This window comes from Phyllobates terribilis, unplaced genomic scaffold (assembly GCF_046119375.1).
Source record: "Phyllobates terribilis strain yellow unplaced genomic scaffold, ASM4611937v1 Scaffold_4__5_contigs__length_816908805, whole genome shotgun sequence".
NCBI lineage: Eukaryota > Metazoa > Chordata > Amphibia > Anura > Dendrobatidae > Phyllobates > Phyllobates terribilis.
The window spans coordinates 673,502,492-673,529,917 of NW_027362764.1; the positions used below are offsets into that span (position 1 = coordinate 673,502,492).

Here is a 27,426-nt window from a genome sequence, read left to right on the forward strand (position 1 = left end):
CAGCAGACAAGTTTTTGAAGCTGCTTGTGCCTCCAACGTCCCCCGAACAACAAGATGCAGGGTCCTTCAGAGGTTTGCAGCTGTGCATACGCCATCCTGTCGACCTCCTCTATCCACTTCACACAAGCAGAAACGGCTCCAGTGGGCCAAACATTACATGAAGACTGATTTCAAAACTGTTTTGTTCACGGATGAGTGCCGTGCAGCGCTCGATGGTCCAGATGAATGGAGTGGAGGATGGCTGGTTGATGGACACCCCACGCAAACACGGCTACAGCGCCAACAAGGAGGAGGTGGAGTAATGTTTTGGGCTGGAATCATGGGGAGAGAGATTGTCGGCCCCTTTAGGATCCCTGAAGGCGCTAAAGATGAACTCCATAATGTATGTGGATTTTCTCAAACAGCACTTCCTGCCATGGTTCAAGAAGAAGAACCGTGTATTTCACAGCAAGATCATTTTTCTGCATGATAATGCACCATCTCATGCTGCACATAAAACATCTGCATCTCTGGCTGATATGGGCATAAAAGGGGACAAACTTATGGTGTGACCCCCATGCTCCCCTGACCTCTACCCCATTCAGAACCTTTGGAGCATCATTAAAAGGAGTGTCTATGATGGCGGGAGGCAGTTCACATCTAAGCAACAGCTCTGGGAGGGTATTCTGTCCTCATGCAAAACAATTGAAGCAGAAACCATCCAAAACCTGACAAATTCAATGGACGAGAGAGTTCAGAAGCTCCTTTCGAACAAGGGGTCCTATGTGAAAATGTAACATCACCTAGAATAAAGTTTTGAGTTGAAAACTGTTTGATTTCAGTTTCTAACAACCTGCTAATGCTTATAATTTCAAAAATGACCATTTTTTTGGTCTTTATTAAAATGAAAAGGTTGATCGAAAAGTTTGGGGGATCTAAGAGTGTGGCAACCCAGTAGTCATGATTACTTCGAATTCTGACAATATGAGGGTCATGCTGCAGGTAGTGCAGCAAGAAGGCACTTATGTGTCTTGCGCATCTCGGAGCCCCAAAATTATTTTCCGGGCTAGATGCAGCTAAAAATTATTTTTAATTTTAAATCTGGTGGAGCTTATTATAGATGGCCTAATAGGATCAGTGCTGCACACTGCTACAAAGCCCAAATTATTTTCCAGTCAAGATACAGATAAACATGATTAGTAATTTGAAATCTTAAAACGGTTGGTAGGGTGATTTTAACCAATCATCAAGCTTTTACTCTCCCCAGGATGACACAGGGGTAGAAAAGTCGTTTCGGATCCATGATTTGTTCATCTTTATGAACGTGAGTCTGTCTACATTATCAGTGGAGAGCCGCGTGCGCTTATCTGTCAGCACACCACCAGCAGCGCTGAACACACGTTCAGACAGAACGCTGGCTGCGGGGCATGACAAGATCTCCAAGGCGTAAGTGGCTAGCTCCGGCCATTTATCCAGATTGGAAGCCCAAAAAGAGCAAGGGTCCAGTGACACAGTCAAGGGTCCAGTGACACAGTCGTGGCTTCAATGCTTACTTGGAGATACTCCTGTACCATCGTCTCTAGGCGTTGACTATGTGTCAGACTTCTTGTCTCCTGTGGCCTTGCAAAGGATGGGCTAAAAAAGTGGTGAAATGATTCCGCAAAATTGATGTTACCAGCAGATACTGTGGTTCTGTTACGGTTTGAGTGCTGAACACTTGACGGTCCCACGGTTGGCAAGTTGGAACTGTGAGATTCACTACGTGCACCACTGGTATTTTGTGGAAAAGCACATGTAAGATTCTGCAACAGTCTCTGCTGATACTCCTGAATGCGTGCATCCCTTTCTATGGCAGGAATAATTTCTGCAAATTTACTTTTGTACCGGGGATCTAACAGTGTGGCAACCCAGTAGTCAGGATTATTTCTAATTCTCACAATTCAAGGGTCATGTTGCAGGTAGTGCAGCAAGAAGGCACTCATGTGTGTTGCGCATCCAGGAGCACCAAGTCCCTGTTGTGTTGGTGGCGAGGTAACAATCATGCTTCCTTCCTCTGTCCTCTCCCCCCAACCTCGCACAACAGAAATGTGATCAAGGTCTCCCTCATCTGATGAGTCTTCCATCAGTTCGTCCTCCACTTCTTCCTGGGCTCCTGCACCTTCCTCACTAGTTTGGCTGCTACCATGCGCCCTGGTAAAACCATCTCCCCCACCCTCACATGCCTGCCGCCTTGGTGCTGCCGACCTTCTGGACCTTGCAGATGTTAGCCCTTCCGCATACAACTCCTCCTCCTCTACTTCCTCCACCTCCTCTTGTGCCACCACCTGACTCCGAATTCTGTTTAACATGTGCTCCAGCATGTAAATCACCGGAATAGTCATGCTGATAATGGCATCGTCAGCACTAAACATCTTCGTCGCCATTTCAAAACTGTGCAGAAGGGTGCATAGGTCCCTGATCTGAGACCACTCCTCCAGCGTGATTTGCCCCACCTCTGAATCTCGTTGGCCCAGGCTATACGTCAGAACGTATTGCACCAGGGCTTGTCGGTGCTGCCACAGTCGCTGCAACATGTGCAGAGTTGAATTCCACCGGGTAGGCACATCGCATTTTAGCCGGTGAAGTGGCAGGCCCAACGACTTCTGTAGAGATGTAAGTCGCTGAGCTGCGGGATGCGAACGGCGGAAGTGAGCACACAGCGACCGTGCCCTCTGCAGAAGGCCATCTAGTCTGGGATAGTGGGCTAAAAATTGCTGGACAACCAGGTTCAACACGTGAGCCATACAAGGCACGTGTGTGACATTGCCCCGGCGAAGGGCCGCACCCAGGTTTGCAGCATTGTCGCACACGGCCTTCCCTGGTTTCAGGTCCAGTGGAGACAACCATTCATGAAATTGGTTCTCCAGAGCTGACCACAACTCCTCAGCTGTGTGACTCACATTTCCCAGACATTTCAATGTAAAAACCGCCTGATGACGTTGAGCCCTACTGCCAGCATAGTAAGGAGGTGTGCAGGATCCCTTCTGCGCAGTTAGAAAGCTTGTGGCATGACCAGACAGGCTTTGGGTGCAGGTGGAAGACCGAGAGGAGGTTGAGGAGGCAGAAGCAGTGGAGGAACTTTGACATAAAGAGGATTGACGCACAACTCGTGGGGACGGCAAGACTTGGACAGCAGCCCCTTGTCCTGCTGTCACCATAGTTACCCAGTGCCCAGTCAGCGACATGTAACGCCCCTGTCCATGCCTACTCGTCCAAGTGTCTGTGGTGAAATGCACCCTGTCACACACAGAGTTTCTCAAAGAAGCGGTGATGTTGTGTGCGACATGCTGGTGGAGCGCAGGCACACCTTTCTTTGAGAAGTAGTGCCGACTGGGCATCTGGTACTGGGGCACTGCGACGGACATAAGGTCTCGAAAATCCTCTGTGTCCACCAGGCGGAAAGGCAGCATTTCTGTAGCCAAGAGCTTGCAGATGGTGAAATTCAACCTCTTAGCTTTCTCATGGCTAGGAGGAAATGGTCTTTTACTTGTCCACATCTGAGGGACCGAGGGCTGGCTATTGTGCTTAGACGGGGTTGATAAGGGTGTCCCCGGCAAACTGCCGGTCTGTGAGGAAGATGCAGGCGGACATGTTAGGTTGCCTTCATCCAAAGGTGGTGCTATCGATGTCGGACAGCGCTCAACACCAGCTGGTGTTACCACCTCCAAAGAAAATGATGACCTGCCAATCACGCTGGCTGTTGCGGGTAAAGAGGTGGCAGGTCTGCGCCCCAAAACAGGTGTGACTGCTGTCCCCCCAGTCACAGAGGATGAAGAGGCCGCGGATGCACAAGATATGGCAGACGGTGGTTGGCCCGGCAAGCTAGGCTGCATTGTAGCACACTGAGCTTCCCACTGCAACTTATGCTTCATGTCCATGTGCCGGTTCATGCATGAAGTACTCAAACTATGTATTTTTTGGCCTCTACTTAGCTTTTGCTGACAAATGTTACAGATAACACGAGTTGGGTCATCTTTATCGATCTGAAAAAATGCCCAGGCTATGCAAGGCTTAGCACCCATGCGACCTGAAGAGCCACCACGACTTGTGGTGAGAGGCAGAGTTGTGTTTGAGGATGCAGTTGTTGACGTGCTTCCAGTACTACGTCTCTGTCCAGGAAGGCGCAACCTGACCTCGTCGTCACTAGCATCTTCCTCCACCTCCTCTGCTGACCTCATCTCTTGGCTGACTGTGGGTTGACAGTAAGTGGGATCTCCGACCTCATCATCATCACCCTGTGCGTTATCACACCCGTCGTCCTCAGAGCCAACCTGTTCCTGCCCTGACAAAAAACTAAAGTTGTCGCTCCAATCAGGTATTTGAGTCTTATCATCGTCTTCCTCATTGTCTCCACCAACAGGAGTTACAGTTTGGGAATGAGGGTCTACATTATGGTCAGAACCTTCTGCGTCTGGTCCTGGATCCGACTCATAAAGATTCTGGGCATCAGTGCAGATCATTTCCTCGTCTGGATTCACAGAAGCGCTGGAGTCGACCTCTGATTCCCAGGCTATAGTATGAGTAAACAGCTCTGCAGACTCAACCATCTGTTCTACCTCATACTCAGACGGGCAGCTGGAGATTTGGGAGCTGTGAGGAAGCAAGTGCGATTTGGGTGACACCTTTGAAGACTGGAGTATTTGTGTTGTTGAAGTTGATGGGGAGGAGAGCCCACTTAAAGGAGCACTTGATATCCGTTGAAGCACCTGCTGTTTTTGTGCCTCATCTGGAATTTGTAGCGATTGGCGTGGCCGTAAGAAAGGGATCTTATCACATTGTCCGCTAAAAGAAGTAGACATTTTAGTTTGGCTGGAAGATGGTCTTTCTTCTGCAGATGTTACTGTTGTTTTAACACCTACCCCACGGACACAACCTTTTTTCCCCTTCCCAACACGCCTATTCCCCTTTCCACCAGCAGCAGGCCTTTTTCCACTCATTTTGGTGGTTAACTAATTCACAACTCTGGAGTTGTTTGCACAAAAAAACAATGGATGGTAACCGAGCAGAGCGGAGTGGCCAAACTGTGGTATTAGGCCAAAACTATTGGCTGGGTTAGATGCAGAAAAAAATTATTTTGAATTTGCAACCTGATGGAGGTCAGTATAGATGGACTAATAGAGAAAGTCCGACACACTACTAGAAGGCCAAATATTTTTTCAGAGGTAGATGCAGAAAAAAATATATTCAGTTTGCAACCTGATGGAGGTCAGTATAGATGGATTAATAGAACAAGACCCACACACAGCTAGAAGCCCAATATTTTTTCAGAGGTAGATGCAGAAAAAACTATATTCAGTTTGCAACCTGATGGAGGTCAGTATAGATGGACTAATAGAACAAGTCCCACATACTGCTAGAAGCCCAAATATTTTTTCAGAGGTACTGTAGATGCAGATAAAAATTAGTTTTAATTTGCAACCTGATGGAGGTCAGTATAGATGGACTAATAGAGAAAGTCCGACACACTACTAGAAGGCCAAATATTTTTTCAGAGGTAGATGCAGAAAAAAATATATTCAGTTTGCAACCTGATGGAGGTCAGTATAGATGGATTAATAGAACAAGACCCACACACAGCTAGAAGCCCAATATTTTTTCAGAGGTAGATGCAGAAAAAAATATATTCAGTTTGCAACCTGATGGAGGTCAGTATAGATGGATTAATAGAACAAGTCCCACACACTGCTAGAAGCCCAAATATTTTTTCAGAGGTACTGTAGATGCAGATAAAAATTAGTTTTAATTTGAAACCTGATGGAGGTCAGTATAGATGGACTAATAGAGAAAGTCCGACACACTACTAGAAGGCCAAATATTTTTTCAGAGGTAGATGCAGAAAAAAATATATTCAGTTTGCAACCTGATGGAGGTCAGTATAGATGGACTAATACAACAAGTCCCGCACACAGCTAGAAGCCCAAATATTTTTTCAGAGGTACTGTAGATGCAGATAAAAATTATTTTTAATTTGCAACCTGATGGAGGTCAGTATAGATGGACTAATAGAGAAAGTCCGACACACTACTAGAAGGCCAAATATTTTTTCAGAGGTAGATGCAGAAAAAAATATATTCAGTTTGCAACCTGATGGAGGTCAGTATAGATGGACTAATACAACAAGTCCCACACACAGCTAGAAGCCCAAATATTTTTTCAGAGGTACTGTAGATGCAGATAAAAATTAGTTTTAATTTGCAACCTGATGGAGGTCAGTATAGATGGACTAATAGAGAAAGTCCGACACACTACTAGAAGGCCAAATATTTTTTCAGAGCTAGATGCAGAAAAAAATTATATTCAGTTTGCAACCTGATGGAGGTCAGTATAGATGGATTAATAGAACAAGACCCACACACAGCTAGAAGCCCAATATTTTTTCAGAGGTAGATGCAGAAAAAAATATATTCAGTTTGCAACCTGATGGAGGTCAGTATAGATGGACTAATAGAACAAGTCCCACACACTGCTAGAAGCCCAAATATTTTTTCAGAGGTACTGTAGATGCAGATAAAAATTAGTTTTAATTTGCAACCTGATGGAGGTCAGTATAGATGGACTAATAGAATGATGCTATGCCCAAAAGATTTTACTTCACTAGGTGCAGTAAAAAAATTGGTATTCTATACACAGGTGGTATATCTTGCAACACAGATAGGCTACTCCACTGACTAACACACTCTGCAATAGGCCAAAAAGGATTAGCTTTGCTAGATTCAGCCAAATGCTGTGAAAAAAACTTGCACAGCACTGGCACAGACCTGCCTGGCAAAAACTGATAGGAACTCATGTAACCTAGTCCTGAAAAGGACTGCAATTACAATTAGACTTTACTCCCACAACCGATCTATTTAAGAGCACAGACCTCCCTGATAAAAGTCGTAGGAAATGCTGTAACCTAGTCCTTAAAAGGACTGCAATCACAACTATTCCCTACTCCCAAGCTATCTGTATATTTGTGCGAAAATTGGCTTGAAATTAACAAGGTATAGCGCACACAGCAACAGCGGTGCCATCTAACACGCAGCTGCAGCAGTGAGAAAATGGTGGCGACGGGGAAAATGGCTTGGTCTTATAGGGCAAGGACATGTGACATACACTGCCAATGACACATGCCCTTGCTTGTGTGAAAAAAAGCACTTCGCTCCGTGTGTGCGCTGCTGATAGGCTGACAGATTGCACCTCCCCACTGTAAATGCGGGAAAGAGAAAAAAAAATGGAGATCTTCATTATTCCTGCAGAGATCCATCCCCTGCCCCTCCCCTCACCCCGCTGTACACTCAAACTGCGTATTAACATTAATTTTCATCATTACTGAGAAAAAATCCAGTTATGATTTTGGTGCACGAACAGTTATCGAACATAACCTCGAACAGCTGAATTTTTCTCAAATTGTTCGTGTTCGCCGAACGGCTCGAACACCGCCCAAAACAGCTCGAATTTGAGATTGGAGAACAGTTCGAGTAGAACAACGCTCATCTCTAATTATCATGTGGAAAATTTTTCTAAATATAAATTTGCTTTGTAAACCATTTTGATGTGTGGTTGCCCTTATCCACTATTAGTTAAATCAAGAAATAATAATTATTAAAGAAATATAGAAATATACATATGTAGATAATACCTAATTATGTATTATAATTTCCTCAGAATTAAATATATTTTTGTACCTTCACATAAAGAAACATTTTTTTTTTCAAACATACAAACATACGAGGCCTCTGTCACATCAATCACACTTAGCAGCTGCTGATTTACTCATCTGTCACCTTCACTCTGACATTCACAGATCTGTTCAACTCAAACATTCCACATATGAAGTTTTAGATATATATATATATATTTAACCCAAAATTGTTGTATCCCAATTTATTAATGCGCATTGCCATATCAATTGAATATCTTTATATTTCTTTGAATATTCCCCAAGTACATATTATATAATATGAGAGTAAGTCACTGGAATTTCAGACACTTGAAAAAACTCTTGTCTTAGATTCTTTTTTCACTGGCTGCCCGGTCTTAAGTTACATCAGTTGAAAATAGAATGAATGGGATCCTATACTATTAGCTCAAAGTTCAAAGGCCGCAGCTGTCACACGTCATGCTGTAAAGCTACTTTAATTTGCACGAACACTTCATGCACAGAAAATATTAGCAACACAAAAGAATTAATAAGTATTACATATATATTATAGTTCAACTAGATATATTGTTATTATTTTAAAATGTTATACACATAAAATCATGCAATTTTTTCACTTCCTGTGTGAATAAAGAAATAAATCCATTTTAGAGTTCTTTGATCAAATCCTGCTTTGGAATGAAAACTCTAAGGAAATAAAAGAAAATAAAATTAAATATCAAATTCATACAGAAACAGAATTATTTAAATATCTTATACATATATTGGTTGGTTCTAATGTAATTCAAAATATTGCTACTTAAATTTATATATATGAAGTTCTAATTTATTGATTAATATATATAAATATATTTTATAAACGTATATATAAATACAATTATACGCAATCTCTACTTAGACAAGTGTATATATATATATATATATATATATATATATATATATATATATATGAACTATTAGAAACTATGTAACTACAATTTTACTGCATAAGATTATAAATAAATATTGAGACATTGTATTACATTTTGATACAACATTATAATTGCAGTTTTTCCTTAGCCACTCCCTAAACCAAATCTTCTGTCTCTCTCAAATATCCCCAGGAACGCCCTATTTAGGAAAGACATTTTTCTATCCTTCAAAACCTCAGAGAACTGCCTGTTCTTCTGTCCACATTCCATGACGTCACTGTGAGTTGGTCGTCTCACCTGTCTCTGTCCATCAGTTTCAGCCATTTTCCTTTTTAGAGAATCACAGTTCTGACTGAGAATTAACTCATTCTGTGGAGAGATGGATCTTTGCACTGGCTGATATGGCTTATAACATATATGAAATCTTCTGCGTATTTGATAGAGTTCACTATGGGGATGACTCAGTCTAGGAGAGTTTGATATTGGCTTTTGGTAAGATTTTACCTTTCCTGGTTTTATAAATTTAGCTTGATTTATTTTCTTTTCACGATTCTCATGTTTTCTAACAAAATCCAGCATCTGCGCACATTCAAATAATGAATTTTTTTGTGATGCCATAACTTGGGAAACTGAATTTAGGAATTTGAATTTTTGTACAAAAGTTGTTATCATATGTTGTACTTTTCCATTTTTGATGAGAGCTTTGTACAACCGTTCAAATATGGACATGAATGTATATGTACATTCCTTCCTACCAATCCTTAGTTTCTGCAGATCTTCTATGTTGGGAAAATCCTTTGTGACACAATAAATCAAATATCTTAATCTGTCCGAATCATTTTCCCATCCATTAGGAGAGTCATTTTCACAGGGCATTAAATGTAAACGTCTGGACAATGTCACAGGAATCCATATTTTAAATAATTGATTCCTCTCCTCATTGGATAAATCAAACTTATCAGAGAAGCTCTCAAATGTCTCTGAATTTCTACAGGCATGGATTTTGACATCATATTTTGGCATGATATTGTATAATTTCAGCAAATTTTTCCTCATTTTAATTTGGAGTTGAGCCTGGGTAATTCCAGAATTCTCTGATATTTTTAGTGGCTCTTGTACGTCCGTTCCTCCTACGTCACTCACGTCTCCTCCCACATCACCTAGTATGTCGGTTTCTCGTATGTCAGTCATGTCTCCTCCCATGTCAGGTTTCTGTATGTCCATCTCTTGGTCAGACCCAAGGTCACCTTCAGTTACAGACACGTGTCTTACTTCTTGTTCATTTTCCACATTACAGTCAGAATCAGTATCACCGTCTGACACTTCTACACAATTTTCCTGCTTAGAAATCTCTAACACAAGACTATGAAAAAAATCTACCAAATGTAGAATATTTCTCAATTTCTGTTTGTCTCTATTTACCAATAGAAGTTAACTGTAAATTCTGCAATTCACATTCTTTGTATAAACTGAGCCACAAAACTTCTATGTCATCTCCTACATTAACTTTGAAATTAATATTATTTTGTTTAGCTAAAGAAGAAATTATATCCATATTTTGTTTACCTTAAGATTCCTTGGCTTCTCTTAATTAGCACGTCCTGTCTTCAGTTCGTCTGATTCTTTTCCTGTGTGATTCTGTTCCTTGTTAGTACCTCTGCTTCCTGTCTTTCCTCAGTTTGTAGGTCCGTTCTGCTTCTCGTGACAAACTAGTGAATTTACTGACACGTGAACAACAGCTGTTCAGCTCGTCAGGACTCCCCCCTTGTTCACGGAAGAAATTCTCTTACTTAATTTAAAAAACAAAAAAACAGGACTGGCTGGCTCACCATTGTAAAATAACACTCTTCCTGTATTATTTTTTTCTACTGAGGACTTCTCAAAGTATCAATATCAAGATATTCTTATAAAAAAATGTATCTATTTATTCTTGGATTGTCCATTAAAAAGAATCAGATTGCAGCAGGTACATACAATAATTAGTTATAAAGTAATTGTCCATTTGTCCATAATTAGCTTAATTGTTGAGATTCACCCATCTTTCCTTGGATCCTGGCTGGTAAATCATGTCTTTGTCCAGCATGTGTCCAGGCCTACATGTCATCTGCTCCTCAGCATGAAGATTCTGTGTCTTGTGGTGTGGGCAGAGCAAGAGAGCCCCCCCTTTCTGTACCATGGGCTTTTATAGCCAGTCGTATGGACACCTGTTCTACATATGGTAGTGAACCAAAAATACACACACAAATAGCGCATGTCAACTAGACACGATGGCTGAGGCATAGAACTCAGAAAAATGATTATCGATTAACATTCCAAATGAATTTCCATAATTAACCATTTAACAGAGACCGCCTGGGAATGCCAGGTGCTGTAGGCTTTTGCTTTTTCCTTCATTCCACCAGCAGGGGGCACTCTCTTTTATGCCTTTTTTCCATTCCCTTTCACAAGTGCACACATTCATTCTCTTTTCTTTTTTCCTTTGCTTTCTCTCTTGCGCTATTTCATCTCTGCAAAATACCAGCATCCTTCTGATCACCGTGGGCCTCCAGCATTGTTGCTCTTTACTTTTAATACTAGGCTCCTTTTCACCAGGACCAGCGTCTCCCGGCTGGCTGGAGGCAACCACCGGTAACCCCAAGCAGAAGACCTTTGCAGGCAACACGACCCTCCCCCCTGAAGAGCAGCTCAAAGTCACTGGCAACCATCTCACCCTCTTCCTTCATTCACCCCTGGACGTCTCGCTCCGCCCCCAAGTTACGGGTCCAGCTTGCTCTTTCTGTCACATTACCGCGATGAAGGGTTTAGCCTGCAGGAGACCCTGCGCCGCGACATTTTTGAAGACACCTGATGCGGCGGGTGAATCACTGCTAAACAAACCACACCTGTAGGGACGGCACAGCCTTTGCATGGACCCTTCGGAGCCCACCCCGTCACGGCCAGATTGCTCGCCATCAAGCGATTCTGAGAAAGGCTGGCCAGGCGATGGATTGAGCAGCGTCTACTGGCCATACCACCTTGGATACGCCCGATCTCGTCTGATCTCGGAAGCAAAGCAGGGCTGGGCTCAGACAGTACTTGAATGGGAGACCACCTGGGAACACCGGGTGCTGTAGACCATTTTGATGACGTTTTGCCCTACTGCCCAGCTTGGCTAGCATAGAACGGCGCCTTGCCGGACACCGACCTTAAGTAACTTAGATGATGGAAGCCCCAAGGCCTCTGAGCCAGTTGGCAGCTAAGTACGCTACCCCGCCGCCCTTCACGCAGGCCTGACACCGAGCTCCTTACCACGGCTAGGAGTTCTTATTGACTCCGCAGCTCGCCGTGTGGAAATGATGGCGTTAAAAGCACCCGGGGCCGTGAAGGGGCCAGACTTTCAGCAGGTGCCCAGGGAAGGTTTTGGATGCCGGCCGCCTAGCGAGGGCCAGCAGAAGTAACATGTTTCTCTGCAAAGAAGCTTGTGTAACCAAGCCAGACGGCTGCCAAAGAGCTAACCTCAGTGCAAGGAAGGCAAGGAAGGTAAGGAAGGTGCGGAAGGAATTGGGGAGGGGTGGGTGATTCCTGCTAGGGCCCTGAAATCATAAAATAGGCAGGAGAGTCTGACGCATGGTGACGGAGAGGTTGTAGGGGCAGATAGGGGGTGTTGTCACGTGCGAGCACGTGTGCATGCTGGCTTGTGTGTGAGAGTGCGCTTCCTAGGTGTGGCGCGTGCAGACAGTCAAAGGGATTGTTCCCTTTCATTAAAAGTTAATCCCCGGCTGCAGGCTATTAGAAAGCAACTAACCGCGCTCTACTCACCCTACCCGGGTCTACCGGTGATTCTCGCCTCTGCTCCCGGCCTGTGGCATTGGCCGTGAAGCTGACGTTCCGTCGACAGCGCTGCAGCCGATCAGTGAGCTCAGCGGCTCTGAGTGGGGCGTTGTGTCTACAAGACCTTTTAAGGAAGCCAGCAAAAAAATTGAAGAGAAGGGAAAGCACAAAAGGACCTGGTCTTGCTGAGCACTGGAAAGGGCAGCCGGCAGCCAGACATCAAAGTAGAAAATCAGCAACTGAGAGGCTTGTCTCCGCATTGGCCACACCACCCTGAACATGCCCGATCTCATCTGATATTGGAAGCTAAGCAGGGTTGGGCCTGGTTATTACTTGGATGGGAGACCACCTGGGAATACCAGGTGCTGTAGGCTTTTGCTTTTTCCTTCCTTCCACCAGCAGGGGGCACTCTATTCTATGCCTTTTTGCCATTCCCTTTCACAAGTGCACACATTCATTCTCTTTTCTTTTTTTCATTTGCTTTCTCTCTTGCGCTATTTCATCTCTGCAAAATACCAGCATCCTTCTGATCACCGTGGGTCTCCAGCATTGTTGCTTATTTACTTTTAATGCTAGGCTCCTTTTCACCAGGACCAGCGTCTCTCGGGTGGCTGGAGGCAACCACCGGTAACCCCAAGCAGAAGACCTTTGCAGGCAACACGACCCTCCCCCCTGAAGAGCAGCTCAAAGTCACTGGCAACCATCTCACCCTCTTCCTTCATTCACCCCTGGACATCTTGCTCCGCCCCCAAGTTACGGTCCAGCTTGCTCTTTCTGTCACATTACCGCGATGAAGGGTTTAGCCTGCAGGAGACCCTGCGCCGAGACATTTTTGAAGACACCTGATGCGGCGGGTGAATCACTGCTAAACAAACCACACCTGTAGGGACGGCACAGCCTTTGCATGAACCCTTCGGAGCCCGCCCCGTCACGGCCAGATTACTCGCCACCAAGCGATCCTGAGAAAGGCTGGCCGGGCGATGGATCGAGCAGCGTCTGCTGGCCATACCACCTTGGATACGCCCGATCTCGTCTGTTCTTGGAAGCAAAGCAGGGCTGGGTTCGGACAGTACTTGGATGGGGGACCTCCTGGGAACACCGGGTGCTGTAGACCATTTTGATGACGTTTTGCCCTACTGCCCAGCTTGGCTAGCATAGAACGGCGCCTTGCCGGACACCGACCTTAAGTAACTTAGATGATGGAAGCCCCAAGGCCTCTGAGCCAGTTGGCAGCTAAGTACGCTGCCTCGCCGCCTTCACGCAGGCCTGACACCGAGCTCCTTGCCACGGCTAAGAGTGCTTATTGACTCCGCAGCTCGTCGTGTGGAAATGATGGCGTTAAAAGCACCCGGGGCTGTGAAGGGGCCAGGCTTTCAGCAGGTGCCCAGGGAAGGTTTTGGATGCCGGCCGCCTAGCGAGGGCCAGCAGAAGTAACATGTTTCTCTGCAAAGAAGCTTGTGTAACCAAGCCAGATGGCTGACAAAGAGCTAACCTCAGTGCAAGGAAGGTGCGGAAGGAATTGGGGAGGGGGTGGGGTGATTCCTGCTAGGGCCCTAAAATCATAAAACAGGCAGGAGAGTCTGACGCATGGTGACGGAGAGGTTGTATGGGCAGATAGGGGGTGTTGTCACGTGCGAGCACGTGTGCATGCTGGCTTGTGTGTGAGAGTGCGCTTCCTAGGTGTGGCGCGCTGCAGACAGTCAAAGGGATTGTTCCCTTTCATTAAAAGTTAATCCCCGGCTGAAGCCTATTAGAAAGCAACTAACTGCGCTCTACTCACCCTACCCGGGTCTAACGGTGAGTCTCGCCTCTGCTCCCGGCCTGTGGCATTGGCCGTGAAGCTGACGTTCCGTCGACAGTGCTGCAGCCGATCAGTGAGCTCAGCGGCTCTGAGTGGGGCGTTGTGTCTACACGACCTTTTAAAGAAGCCAGCAAAAAAATTGAAGAGAAGGGAAAGAACAAAAGGACCTGGTCTTGCTGAGCACTGGAAAGGGCAGCTGGCAGCCAGACGTCAAAGTAGAAAAGCAGCAAGTGAGAGGCTTGTCTCTGCCTACTGCCACACCACCCTGAACACGCCCGATCTTGTCTGATCTTGGAAGCTAAGCAGGGTCAGGCCTGGTTAGTACTTGGATGGGAGACCGCCTGGGAATACCAGGTGCTGTAGGCTTTTGCTTTTTCCTTCCTTCCACCAGCAGGGGGCACTCTCTTCTATGCCTTTTTTCCATTCCCTTTCACAAGTGCACACATTCATTCTCTTTTCTTTTTTTCATTTGCTTTCTCTCTTGCGCTATTTCATCTCTGCAAAATACCAGCATCCTTTTGATCACCGTGGGCCTCCAGCATTGTTGCTTCTTTACTTTTAATACTAGGCTCCTTTTCACCAGGACCAGCGTCTCCCGCGTGGTTGGAGGCAACCACCGGTAACCCCAAGCAGAAGACCTTTGCAGGCAACACGACCCTCCCCCCTGAAGAGCAGCTCAAAGTCACTGGCAACCATCTCACCCTCTTCCTTCATTCACCCCTGGACGTCTCGCTCCGCCCCCAAGCTACGGGTCCAGCTTGCTCTTTCTGTCACATTACCGCGATGAAGGGATTAGCCTGCAGGAGACCCTGCGCCGAGACATTTTTGAAGACACCTGATGCGGCGGGTGAATCACTGCTAAACAAACCACACCTGTAGGGACGGCACAGCCTTTGCATGGACCCTTCGGAGCCCGCCCCGTCACGGCCAGATTGCTCGCCACCAAGCGTGTTACAACTCTCCTGTTAGGTTTTTTTTAGTTTGCTGGTCACATGACCATTTTGCCTATTTAATCCGGCTCCGCCCTCCTGGCTTTGCTGGACTTCATTTGTATTTACTACTGTTGAGCTAGCTTGTTGCTCTGTTGCCGTTCTCTGTTAGTTTTGCTAGGTCTTCTGACCCCTATGCCTTTTTGTTGTGTGTTTGTCTTTGACTGCTACTATTTCTGCTAGGAGGTGTCCATCTTTTCCCAGTACCTAGATCTTGTAGGGATCCCTCCCTCACATTTATAGGTCTGCGTTCAGACTAGCCGAAGACTTTAGCGGGTCTGATCGCAGGATCAGGTTTCCCGTTACATCGTAGGGATCTAGTTTAGTTCTATTGTAGGGATAGATCTCCTTTCTTTCCTTAGTCTCTGTAGCAGATCATAACAGTAATTCCAGCCATAAAAAAAAAAAAAAAAAAAAAAATTCTCTAAGGAAAGACCTCCAGTTTTCCATCATGGTCTCGGTGCAAGATTTGTCTCAACGCTTGCAGGGACTCTTTCTGGAGGTGACCAAGCTCCAACAACACGTGAGTAGCTGTTCTGGAGCGCATTTTGTGGAACCTAAGGTACATCTGCCTGATCTATTTTTTGGCAAACAACAAGATTTTTTTTCTTTTAAAAATGCTTGTCTATTATATTTTCGTTTGAGACCCGGATCCTCTGGTGATGAATCACAGCGCATAGGGATCATAATGTCACTTTTGCGCAAAGATCCTCAGGGATGGGCCTTCTCTCTCCAACCTAGTGATCCATGCTTTAGATCAGTGGATAGTTTTTTTTCTGCTTTGGGTTTGTTGTACGATGATCCTGATCGTGTCTCATCTGCTGAGTCTGAATTAAGACGTTTGAGGCAGGGATCAGGTAATGTGGAAAAATATTGTTCTCACTTCCGTCGGTGGTCTGCCCAGGTGGGGTGGAACGATTCTGCTTTGAAAAGCTTGTTTCTTGCAGGGCTATGTGAAAGGGTAAAGGATTTACTGATTGCTTATTCCATACCTGGAAACTTGCAGGAGGCAATGCAATTAGCTATACGGGTGGACAGGAGACTGCGTGAAAGGGTTAATGAGAGCAAATCCTCTGCTATGTCAGCTTCGAGTCCTGAGAGGTTCTGTGCTGACAATGGAGAGCCGATGGAAATTGGGGCGATGGCACCCCGCTCTCAGGAAAAAGACCGCCGACTTTTTGAAGGCTTGTGTTTCTATTGCGGAAATTCTGGTCATTTTATTAAGAGCTGTGTGCTTCGTAAGAAGAAAGAAAAAAAAATGGTCAATCATGCTCGTATTGCCTGTTTAAATTCTAAGGGAGTATTCCTATCTGCCACTACTGCTGCTCAGGATGAATTAATTGAATTTCGGGTATTTGTGGATTATGGATCTACTCTGAATGTGATTGATGGGGGATTCTTGGAAAAACTTAGATTAGAACCTAAAACTTTGTCATCCCCTATTGCTGTGGTTTCTGTTGATGGCTCTCCCTTGAAGAGTGTTACTCACAAGGTCTGTGAATTTCCCCTCACTATTAATGGTATTCATCAAGAGAATTTGGATTTGGTGGTATTGGATAATTTGCCTTCTCCAGTAATATTGGGGTTACCCTGGTTAAAATTGCACAATCCTGTACTGGATTGGTCTACCAATGAAATTAAGTCCTGGAGCCCTAAGTGTTATGACAAGTGTTGTAACGGGCGCATTGCTGCTGTGGATAGAGAGGAATTGCCTGTACCCATTCAGGATTTTTGGAGAGTTTTTTCTGAGGAGGAGTCGCAGGTTTTGCCTCCCCATAGAGACTATGATTGTACCATTGAATTTGTCCCTGGCGCGACTCTTCCTAAGAGTCGTTTATTTAATCTTACTATTCCTGAAAGAAAGGCTTTGGAAGAATACATACAGACAAGGTTGGCCGCCGGTCACATTAGGCCTTCCAAGTCTCCTGTGGCTGTTGGATTTTTTTTTGTAAAAAAAAAAGATGGCGGTTTACGTCCTTGTCTGGACTTTCGTGAGATTAATAAAATTACTGTACGCAATCCTTACCCACTGCCATTGATTCCTGATTTATTTAACCAGTTAGTGGGGGCCAAGTGGTTCTCTAAAATTGATCTCCGGGGGGCATACAATTTGTTGTGCATGAAGGAGGGTGATGAATGGAAGACTGCTTTTAACACTCCTGTGGGTCATTTTGAGAATCTGGTTATGCCTTTTGGTCTCACCAATGCTCCAGCATTTTTTCAGAATCTTATTAATGATATCCTTAGACCTTTAATCGGCAAAAATGTGGTTGTGTATTTGGATGACATTTTGATTTATTCGCCGGATCTGGAGTCTCATTGGCGGAGCGTACGTGAGGTATTACAGTTATTAATGTACAATTCGCTTTTTGCTAAGCTGGAGAAATGTGAGTTCGCTGTACAGAGAATTAGTTTTTTGGGCTACATTATCTCCAGTGAAGGTTTTGAGATGGACCCGGTTAAAGTTCAAGCTGTGCAGGAATGGCCTAGGCCTATTGGTTTGAAATCGATACAGAGGTTTTTGGGTTTCGCCAATTATTACAGAAAATTCATAAAAAAATTTTCTATTATTGTCAAACCGCTGACCGATCTCACCAGGAAAGGTGCTAATGCGGTTCAGTGGACTTCTGAGGCCATTGAAGCTTTTGTGTTTCTAAAGGAGAGGTTCACCTCTGCTCCCATCCTTATGCAGCCTGATGTGACTAAGCCGTATTTGGTTGAGGTTGATGCTTCTTCGGTGGGGGTTGGTGCGGTGTTGTCTCAGGAAAACAAGGATGGAGTACATCCCTGTGCCTTTTTTTCAAAAAAATTTTCCGAGACTGAACTTAGTTACGATATTGGTAATCGGGAATTGCTTGCGATTAAACTCGCATTTGAACACTGGCGTCATCTCTTGGAAGGTGCTGAATTTCCCATTCAGGTTTTCACTGATCATAAAAATCTGATCTATCTTGATGCTGCCAAGCGCTTGAATGCCCGTCAGGCTAGGTGGGCACTTTTTTTCTCGCGGTTTAATTTTTCCGTTACTTACATCCTGGGTACCAAGAATGTTAAAGCGGATGCTTTGTCTCGCAGCTTTTCTCCCATGGTCGGTGTTGAGGAGGAAGAGGAGACCATTTTACAAGAAGGTGTTGTGATTGCTGCTTTGGACTCCGTTTTGGAGGATGAGATTCTTAAAGCACAGGAGAATGCCCCATCTAACACTCCCCATGGGAGGTTGTTTGTGCCTAGGACCTTTAGGAGAGATTTGTTTGTTGAGTGTCATGAGTCTCGGTTGGCAGGTCATCCAGGAATTTCTGAGACCAAGAGACTTGTGAGTCGCAGTTTTTGGTGGCCTGGATGGCAGAAGGAAGTCATTAAGTGGGTGCGCCAATGTACTGTGTGTGCAAGATCCAAGTCTTCGCATGCTCCTGCTGCGGGGTTGCTTTGCCCTCTGGAGGTTCCTAGTGCACCTTGGACACATCTGGCTATGGACTTTATTACTGACCTTCCTCCCTCTGAAGGTTTCACGGTCATCTGGGTGGTCGTGGACCATTTTAGCAAGATGTGTCACTTGGTTCCCTTCATCAAACTGCCTTGCGCTAAGACACTCGCTAAGGCCTTTGTCAAGGAGATTGTCAGACTACATGGTGTTCCTACTGACATTGTTTCTGATAGGGGACCTCAGTTCGTGGCTCGTTTTTGGCGTGCCTTTTGTGACAGGTTGGGAGTTCATTTGTCGTTTTCATCCGGATATCATCCTGAGTCTAATGGCCAGACAGAAAGGAAGAACCAGGATGTTGAGCAGTTCTTGCATTGTTTTGTGGCAGACAATCAAGAGGGGTGGTCTGAGTTTCTGTCACTTGCTGAATTTGCTCTTAACAACCATACATCCTCTTCTGCTGGGTGTTCGCCTTTTTTTTGTTGTTCTGGGAGACATCCGTCTTTTGGGTCATTTTCCAAATTGGTTTCGGCTGTGCCTGAGGAGGAGAGTTTTTCCGGTGATTTGGAGAGAGTTTGGACGGATGTGCGTGGTAATCTTCAGGAGGCTAACAAAAAATCTAAGAGGTACTTTGATAGGAAACGGCAAGAGGTTTTGTTTGCGGTTGGTGACATGGTTTGGTTGTCCTCTAAGAATCTGCGATTGAGGATTCCTTCTAAAAAATTGGGTCCCAAGTTCGTAGGGCCCTTTAAGGTACTTCAGATAGTTAACCAATCTGCTGTTAGGCTGGAGGTTCCTACGTCCTGGAGGATTAATCCGGTGTTTCATGTTTCTCTGTTGAAAAAAGCTGATGTGTCGGATGGTGACGCCTCTGCCACTGTTCCTCCGGTGGTGGAGGACGGGGAATATGAAATTTCCCACATCCTAAATTCTAGACGGTATAGAGGGAGTTTGCAGTATCTCGTCGCTTGGAAGGGTTTCGGACCTGAGGATAACTCATGGGTGAGAGCGGATTATGTTTCTGCCCCCAGACTTGTCCGAGCGTTTCACAGGAGGTTTCCTGGTAAGCCTGGGCCTAGGGGATCCGGAGGATCCTCTTAGAAGAGGGGGTACTGTTACAACTCTCCTGTTAGGTTTTTTTTAGTTTGCTGGTCACATGACCATTTTGCCTATTTAATCCGGCTCCGCCCTCCTGGCTTTGCTGGACTTCATTTGTATTTACTACTGTTGAGCTAGCTTGTTGCTCTGTTGCCGTTCTCTGTTAGTTTTTCTAGGTCTTCTGACCCCTATGCCTTTTTGTTGTGTGTTTGTCTTTGACTGCTACTATTTCTGCTAGGAGGTGTCCAACTTTTCTCAGTCCCTAGATCTTGTAGGGATCCCTCCCTCACATCTATAGGTCTGCGTTCAGACTAGCCGAGGACTTTAGCGGGTCTGATCGCAGGATCAGGTTCCCCGTTACATCGTAGGGATCTAGTTTAGTTCTATTGTAGGGATAGATCTCCTTTCTTTCCATACTCTCTGTAGCAGATCATAACAAAGCGATCCTGAGAAAGGTTGGCCGGGCGATGGATCAAACAGCGTCTACTGGCCATACCACCTTGGATACGCCCGATCTCGTCTGATCTCAAAAGCGAAGCAGGGCTGGGCTTGGACTGTATGTGGATGGGAGACCTCCTGGGAACATCGGTTGCTGTAGACCATTTTGATGACATTTTGCCCTACTGCCCAGCTCGGCTAGCATGGAACGGGGCCTTGCCGGACACCGACCTTAAGTAACTTAGATGATGGAAGCCCCAAGGCCTCTGAGCCAGTTGGCATCTAAATACGCTGCCCCGCCGCCTTCACGCAGGCCTGACACCGAGCTCCTTGCCACGGCTAGGAGTGTTTATTGACTCCGCAGCTCGTCGTGTGGAAATGATGGCGTTAAAAGCACCCGGGGCCGTGAAGGGGCCAGGCTTTCAGCAGGTGCCCAGGGAAGGTTTTGGATGCCGGCCGCCTAGCGAGGGCCAGCAGAAGTAACATGTTTCTCTGCAAAGAATCTTGTGTAACCAAGCCAGACGGCTGACAAAGAGCTAACCTCAGTGCAAGGAAGGCAAGGAAGGAATTGGGGAGGGGGGGGTGATTCCTGCTAGGGCCCTGAAATCATAAAACAGGCAGGAGAGTCTGACGCATGGTGACGGAGAGGTTGTAGGGGCAGATAGGGGGTGTTGTCACGTGCGAGCACGTGTGCATGCTGGCTTGTGTGTGAGAGTGCGCTTCCTAGGTGTGGCGCGCTGCAGACAGTCAAAGAGATTTTTCCCTTTCATTAAAAGTTAATCCCCGGCTGCAGGCTATTAGAAAGCAACTAACCGCGCTCTGCTCACCCTACCCGGGTCTAGGGGTGAGTCTCGCCTCTGCTCCCGGCCTGTGGTATTGGCCGTGAAGCTGATGTTCCGTCGACAGCGCTGCAGCCGATCAGTGAGCTCAGCTGCTCTGAGTGGGACGTTGTGTCTACAAGACCTTTTAAGGAAGCCAGCAAAAAAATTGAAGAGAAGGGAAAGCACCAAAGGACCTGGTCTTGCTGAGCACTGGAAAGGGCAGCCGGCAGCCAGATGTCACAGTAGAAAAGCAGCAAGTGAAAGGCTTGTCTCTGCCTACGGCCACACCACCCTGAACACACCTGATCTCATTTGATCTCGGAAGCTAAGCAGGGTCTGGCCTGGTTAGTACTTGGATGGGAGACTGTAAAATAATACTCTTCCTGTATTATTTTTTTCTACTGAGGACTTCTCAAAGTATCAATATCACGATATTCTTATAAAAAAATGTATCTATTTATTCTTGGATTGTCCATTAAAAAGAATCAGATTGCAGCAGGTACATACAATAATTAGTTATAAAGTAATTGTCCATTTGTCCATAATTAGCTTAATTGTTGAGATTCACCTATCTTTCCTTGGATCCTGGCTGGTAAATCATGTCTTTGTCCAGCATGTGTCCAGGCCTACATGTCATCTGCTTCTCAGCATGAAGATTCTGTGTCTTGTGGGGTGGGCACAGCAAGAGAGCCCCCCTTTTCTCTACCATGGGCTTTTATAGCCAGTCGTATGGACACCTGTTCTACATATGTAGTGAACCAAAAATACACACACAAATAGCGCATGTCAACTAGACACGATGGCTGAGGAATAGAACTCAGAAAAATGATTATCGATTAACATTCCAAATGAATTTCCATAATTAACCATTTAACATTTCCCCCTTTTTTGAGAATAAAAGGACTTTAACTGAAATATCTCAAAAGAAGATACATTCATCAATCATTCTTTCTTTCCTTCTTCCTTGGCAATATCATTAAATTTCCATAATAATAATAATAGTAATAATAGTATCAATATCGGTTCATTGTTATATAATGATGTGAATTCATGTTATGGTAAGCCGTGACTAATATTCATTTAATATGTATAATTATACTTCCCTATATCTAAATTAAAGGAATCGCGGGTTCAATCGTCATCATCTGATGTCATCGGGTCGTCGTCTCGTCTTCTTCTTGGTTCTTTTATAACAGTCTTTGGATGAAAACTCCTTTGAAATAAATTACAGCATGTAGATATTGTACAGTCCATAATTGTGTTCATTATTGTTCAGTCCATAAACTGTACTCTTTATTAGAAAGATCATGTGTGTCAGTTGATAAGAAAACAAAGTCCATGGATGAAATGTAGCTTTAATATCTGTGCAGTGTCACCTGGACTTACGTTGGATCGTCTTTGGAATCTTCCGTGTGTCCGCACTGGTCTCGTGTCACTTTTGGAACAGATGGGACGTCTTTGGTCAGTAAAGCAAGGGTTAACTTGACACTTTCCTGCTTTATATAGCACCATAACCAGTATGCAGTCCTTTATATACAGGACACATATGCCAGGTATTACCTGTTCACCAGCTTTCATTGAAGCGTTGCAGGTGATAAGAAACCACTGGAATGTGATGAAACTTGAACACAACACAGTACATATAGGATCATCGTCCTCTGCCGTCCTGGTGATCAGTGGTGTGAGTTGTATTGTATGTAATGGACACAGTCTATTATAACACTCAGCATTCACACCTGTTACCTTCTGAGACGTCCGGATATCAGTTGCTTCTTCTTGTAACTTTTGAGAATCTCTTTGATTTATAAAAATTAAAAGTCTTTATTAAGATAGAATTCATAATTGCGATGTCTTGATTGAAGTCTTCATTCCCTAATCTGATACCAAATCTGGCAGTTTTTCCTAACCTGTAATATCACAGCGTACCATAGCAATCAGTAATATCCATCTAATTATTATCAAAATATTAAAATAAATTATGTTTGGAATAATAAACAATAATAGATAATAATTCATTATCAATCAAGTTCTCCATATGATAGAACATTTTGATGTCATAGGTGTAATTACCTTTTCCAACCCATAGGTGTCAGTGTATTTTGAAAAAACAAGTTTTTATATCTTTATTAAACCAATAATATCAAAGAATGTATACTCCTGAACCAAAATGAATAAATATATGAATGTATGAATGAATGAATGAATGAATAAATGAATGAATGAATTGTTGTGTTTACTCAGAAAATGTAAACATTTTTTTCCTAAGCAATATATATTTAATGAAGCAATACTCTTGTATTAGACATTACTTTATTAAATATTAATGTGTTTTCTCAATTGAGATATTGAACTCAAATAAAATCAAATGAGAATTAAAAAATGAAAAAATAGAAAAATAAGAACTATAAAGTAAGAATAAAATTTTAAAAATTAAAAATAAAATTAAGAGTAAAAATAAGAATAAAAATAAAAATAAGGCCTTTAAATTTTAATGACAAATGCAGAGTAATTATATTCTCCATAAAAAATACCCTTATATCTCCATTATCTGGATGATTTCATATTTGTCATAACCTTGTACCACCAAAAAATATTAAATTATGCAACTTTGCATGTAATATCCTTCTTAATTATACCATAGTACCTTATTATTATTTCTTCTTTATTAAAATTTGTGGAAAATAAGTATTGATCAAAAGTGATTATGTAATCAGGATCAAAAACACATTTTCCCCCTTAATACCAAAAATATTATTTTATAAAATTTATGTATATATCAGAACCAAATTATAAATTTCATATCGATGAGTAGCATAGATTTGCCTAAAGAGAGGTGTGTACCTATTTAGGTAACCATTAAAAATAATATTATAGTTATTCAAGAATATTATCATGTGGAAAATTATTCTAAATATAAATTTGCTTTGTAAACCATTTTGATGTGTGGTTGCCCTTATCCACTATTAGTTAAATCAAGAAATAATAATTATTAAAGAAATATAGAAATATATATATGTAGATAATACCTAATTATGCTTTATAATTTCCTCAGAATTAAATATATTTTTGTACCTTCACATAAAGAAACATTTTTATTTTTTCAAACATACAAACATACGAGGCCTCTGTCACATCAATCACACTTAGCAGCTGCTGATTTACTCATCTGTCACCTTCACTCTGACATTCACAGATCTGTTCAACTCAAACATTCCACATATGAAGTTTTAGATATATATATATATATATATATATATATATATATATATATTTAACCCAAAATTGTTGTATCCCAATTTATTAATGCGCATTGCCATATCAATTGAATATCTTTATATTTCTTTGAATATTCCCCAAGTACATATTATATAATATGAGAGTAAGTCACTGGAATTTCAGACACTTGAAAAAACTCTTGTCTTAGATTCTTTTTTCACTGGCTGTCCGGTCTTAAGTTACATCAGTTGAAAATAGAATGAATGGGATCCTATACTATTAGCTCAAAGTTCAAAGGCCGCAGCTGTCACACGTCATGCTGTAAAGCTACTTTAATTTGCACGAACACTTCATGCACAGAAAATATTAGCAATACAAAAGAATTAATAAGTATTACATATATATTATAGTTCAACTAGATATATTGTTATTATTTTAAAATGTTATACACATAAAATCATGCAATTTTTTCACTTCCTGTGTGAATAAAGAAATAAATCCATTTTAGAGTTCTTTGATCAAATCCTGCTTTGGAATGAAAACTCTAAGGAAATATAAGAAAATAAAATTAAATATCAAATTCATACAGAAACAGAATTATTTAAATATCTTATACATATATTGGTTGGTTCTAATGTAATTCAAAATATTGCTACTTAAATTTATATATATGAAGTTCTAATTTATTAATTAATATATATATATTTTATAAACGTATATATAAATACAATTATACGCAATCTCTACTTAGACAAGTGTATATATATATATATATATATATATATATATGAACTATTAGAAACTATGTAACTACAATTTTACTGTATAAGATTATATATAAATATTGAGACATTGTATTACATTTTGATACAACATTGTAATTACAGTTTTTCCTTAGCCACTCCCTAAACCAAATCTTCTGTCACTCTCAAATATCACCAGGAACGCCCTATTTAGGAAAGACATTTTTCTATCCTTCAAAACCTCAGAGAACTGCCTGTTTTTCTGTCCACATTCCATGACGTCACTGTGAGTTGGTCGTCTCACCTGTCTCTGTCCATCAGTTTCAGCCATTTTCCTTTTTAGAGAATCACAGTTCTGACTGAGAATTAACTCATTCTGTGGAGAGATGGATCTTTGCACTGGCTGATATGGCTTATAACATATATGAAATCTTCTGCGTATTTGATAGAGTTCACTATGGGGATGACTCAGTCTAGGAGAGTTTGATATTGGCTTTTGGTAAGATTTTACCTTTCCTGGTTTTATAAATTTAGCTTGATTTATTTTCTTTTCACGATTCTCATGTTTTCTAACAAAATCCAGCATCTGCGCACATTCAAATAATGAATTTTTTTGTGATGCCATAACTTGGGAAACTGAATTTAGGAATTTGAATTTTTGTACAAAAGTTGTTATCATATTTTGTACTTTTCCATTTTTGATGAGAGCTTTGTACAACCGTTCAAATATGGACATGAATGTATATGTACATTCCTTCCTACCAATCCTTAGTTTCTGCAGATCTTCTATGTTGGGAAAATCCTTTGTGACACAATAAATCAAATATCTTAATCTGTCCGAATCATTTTCCCATCCATTAGGAGAGTCATTTTCACAGGGCATTAAATGTAAACGTCTGGACAATGTCACAGGAATCCATATTTTAAATAATTGATTCCTCTCCTCATTGGATAAATCAAACTTATCAGAGAAGCTCTCAAATGTCTCTGAATTTCTACAGGCATGGATTTTGACATCATATTTTGGCATGATTTTGTATAATTTCAGCAAATTTTTCCTCATTTCAATTTGAAGTTAAGCCTGGGTAATTCTAGAATTCTCTGATATTTTTAGTGGCTCTTGTACGTCCGTTCCTCCTACGTCACTCACGTCTCCTCCCACATCACCTAGTATATCGGTTTCTCGTATGTCAGTCATGTCTCCTCCCATGTCAGGTTTCTGTATGTCCGTCTCTTGGTCAGACCCAAGGTCACCTTCAGTTACAGACACGTGTCTTACTTCTTGTTCATTTTCCACATTACAGTCAGAATCAGTATCACCGTCTGACACTTCTACACTATTTTCCTGCTTAGAAATCTCTAACACAAGACTATGAAAAAAATCTACCAAATGTAGAATATTTCTCAATTTCTGTTTGTCTCTATTTACCAATTTAGAAGTTAACTGTAAATTCTGCAATTCACATTCTTTGTATAAACTGAGCCACAAAACTTCTATGTCATCTCCTACATTAACTTTGAAATTAATATTACTTTGTTTAGCAAAAGAAGAAATTATATCCATATTTTGCTTACCTTAAGATTCCTTGGCTTCTCTTTATCAGCACGTCCTGTCTTCAGTTCGTCTGATTCTTTTCCTGTGTGATTCTGTTCCTTGTTAGTACCTCTGCTTCCTGTCTTTCCTCAGTCTGTAGGTCCTTTCTGCTTCTCGTGACAAACTAGTGAATTTACTGACACGTGAACAACAGCTGTTCAGCTCGTCAGGACTTCCCCCTTGTTCACGGAAGAAATTCACTTACTTAATTTAAAAAACAAAAAAACAGGACTGGCTGGCTCACCATTGTAAAATAATACTCTTCCTGTATTATTTTTTTTACTGAGGACTTCTCAAAGTATCAATATCACGATATTCTTATAAAAAAATGTATCTATTTATTCTTGGATTGTCCATTAAAAAGAATCAGATTGCAGCAGGTATATACAATAATTAGTTATAAAGTAATTGTCCATTTGTCCATAATTAGCTTAATTGTTGAGATTCACCCATCTTTCCTTGGATCCTGGCTGGTAAATCATGTCTTTGTCCAGCATGTGTCCAGGCCTACATGTCATCTGCTTCTCAGCATGAAGATTCTGTGTCTTGTGGAGTGGGCAGAGCAAGAGAGCCCCCCCTTTCTGTACCATGGGCTTTTATAGCCAGTCGTATGGACACCTGTTCTACATATGGTAGTGAACCAAAAATACACACACAAATAGCGCATGTCAACTAGACACGATGGCTGAGGCATAGAACTCAGAAAAATGATTATCGATTAACATTCCAAATGAATTTCCATAAGTAACCATTTAACAGAGACCGCCTGGAAATGCCAGGTGCTGTAGGCTTTTGCTTTTTCCTTCCTTCCACCAGCAGGGGGCACTCTCTTCTATGCCTTTTTTCCATTCCCTTTCAGAAGTGCACACATTCATTCTCTTTTCTTTTTTTCATTTGCTTTCTCTCTTGCGCTATTTCATCTCT

At 42.6% G+C, this 27,426-nt stretch overlaps 1 non-coding gene and 4 pseudogenes across 1 annotated transcript; all 5 read left to right on the plus strand.

The window, feature by feature from the left end:
* Positions 1 to 11,567: 11,567 nt before the first annotated feature.
* LOC141267614 (5S ribosomal RNA) lies at positions 11,568 to 11,687 on the plus strand (annotated as a pseudogene).
* Positions 11,688 to 12,636: 949 nt separating this feature from the next.
* LOC141268886 (5S ribosomal RNA) lies at positions 12,637 to 12,755 on the plus strand (annotated as a pseudogene).
* A 620-nt stretch (positions 12,756 to 13,375) lies between these two features.
* On the plus strand, positions 13,376 to 13,495 carry LOC141268790 (5S ribosomal RNA; annotated as a pseudogene).
* A 934-nt stretch (positions 13,496 to 14,429) lies between these two features.
* Positions 14,430 to 14,548, plus strand: LOC141267029 (5S ribosomal RNA). Its single transcript, XR_012321048.1, has one exon. It is a non-coding gene; the product is annotated as a 5S ribosomal RNA (ribosomal RNA).
* A 5,623-nt stretch (positions 14,549 to 20,171) lies between these two features.
* On the plus strand, positions 20,172 to 20,291 carry LOC141270120 (5S ribosomal RNA; annotated as a pseudogene).
* Positions 20,292 to 27,426: the final 7,135 nt, after the last annotated feature.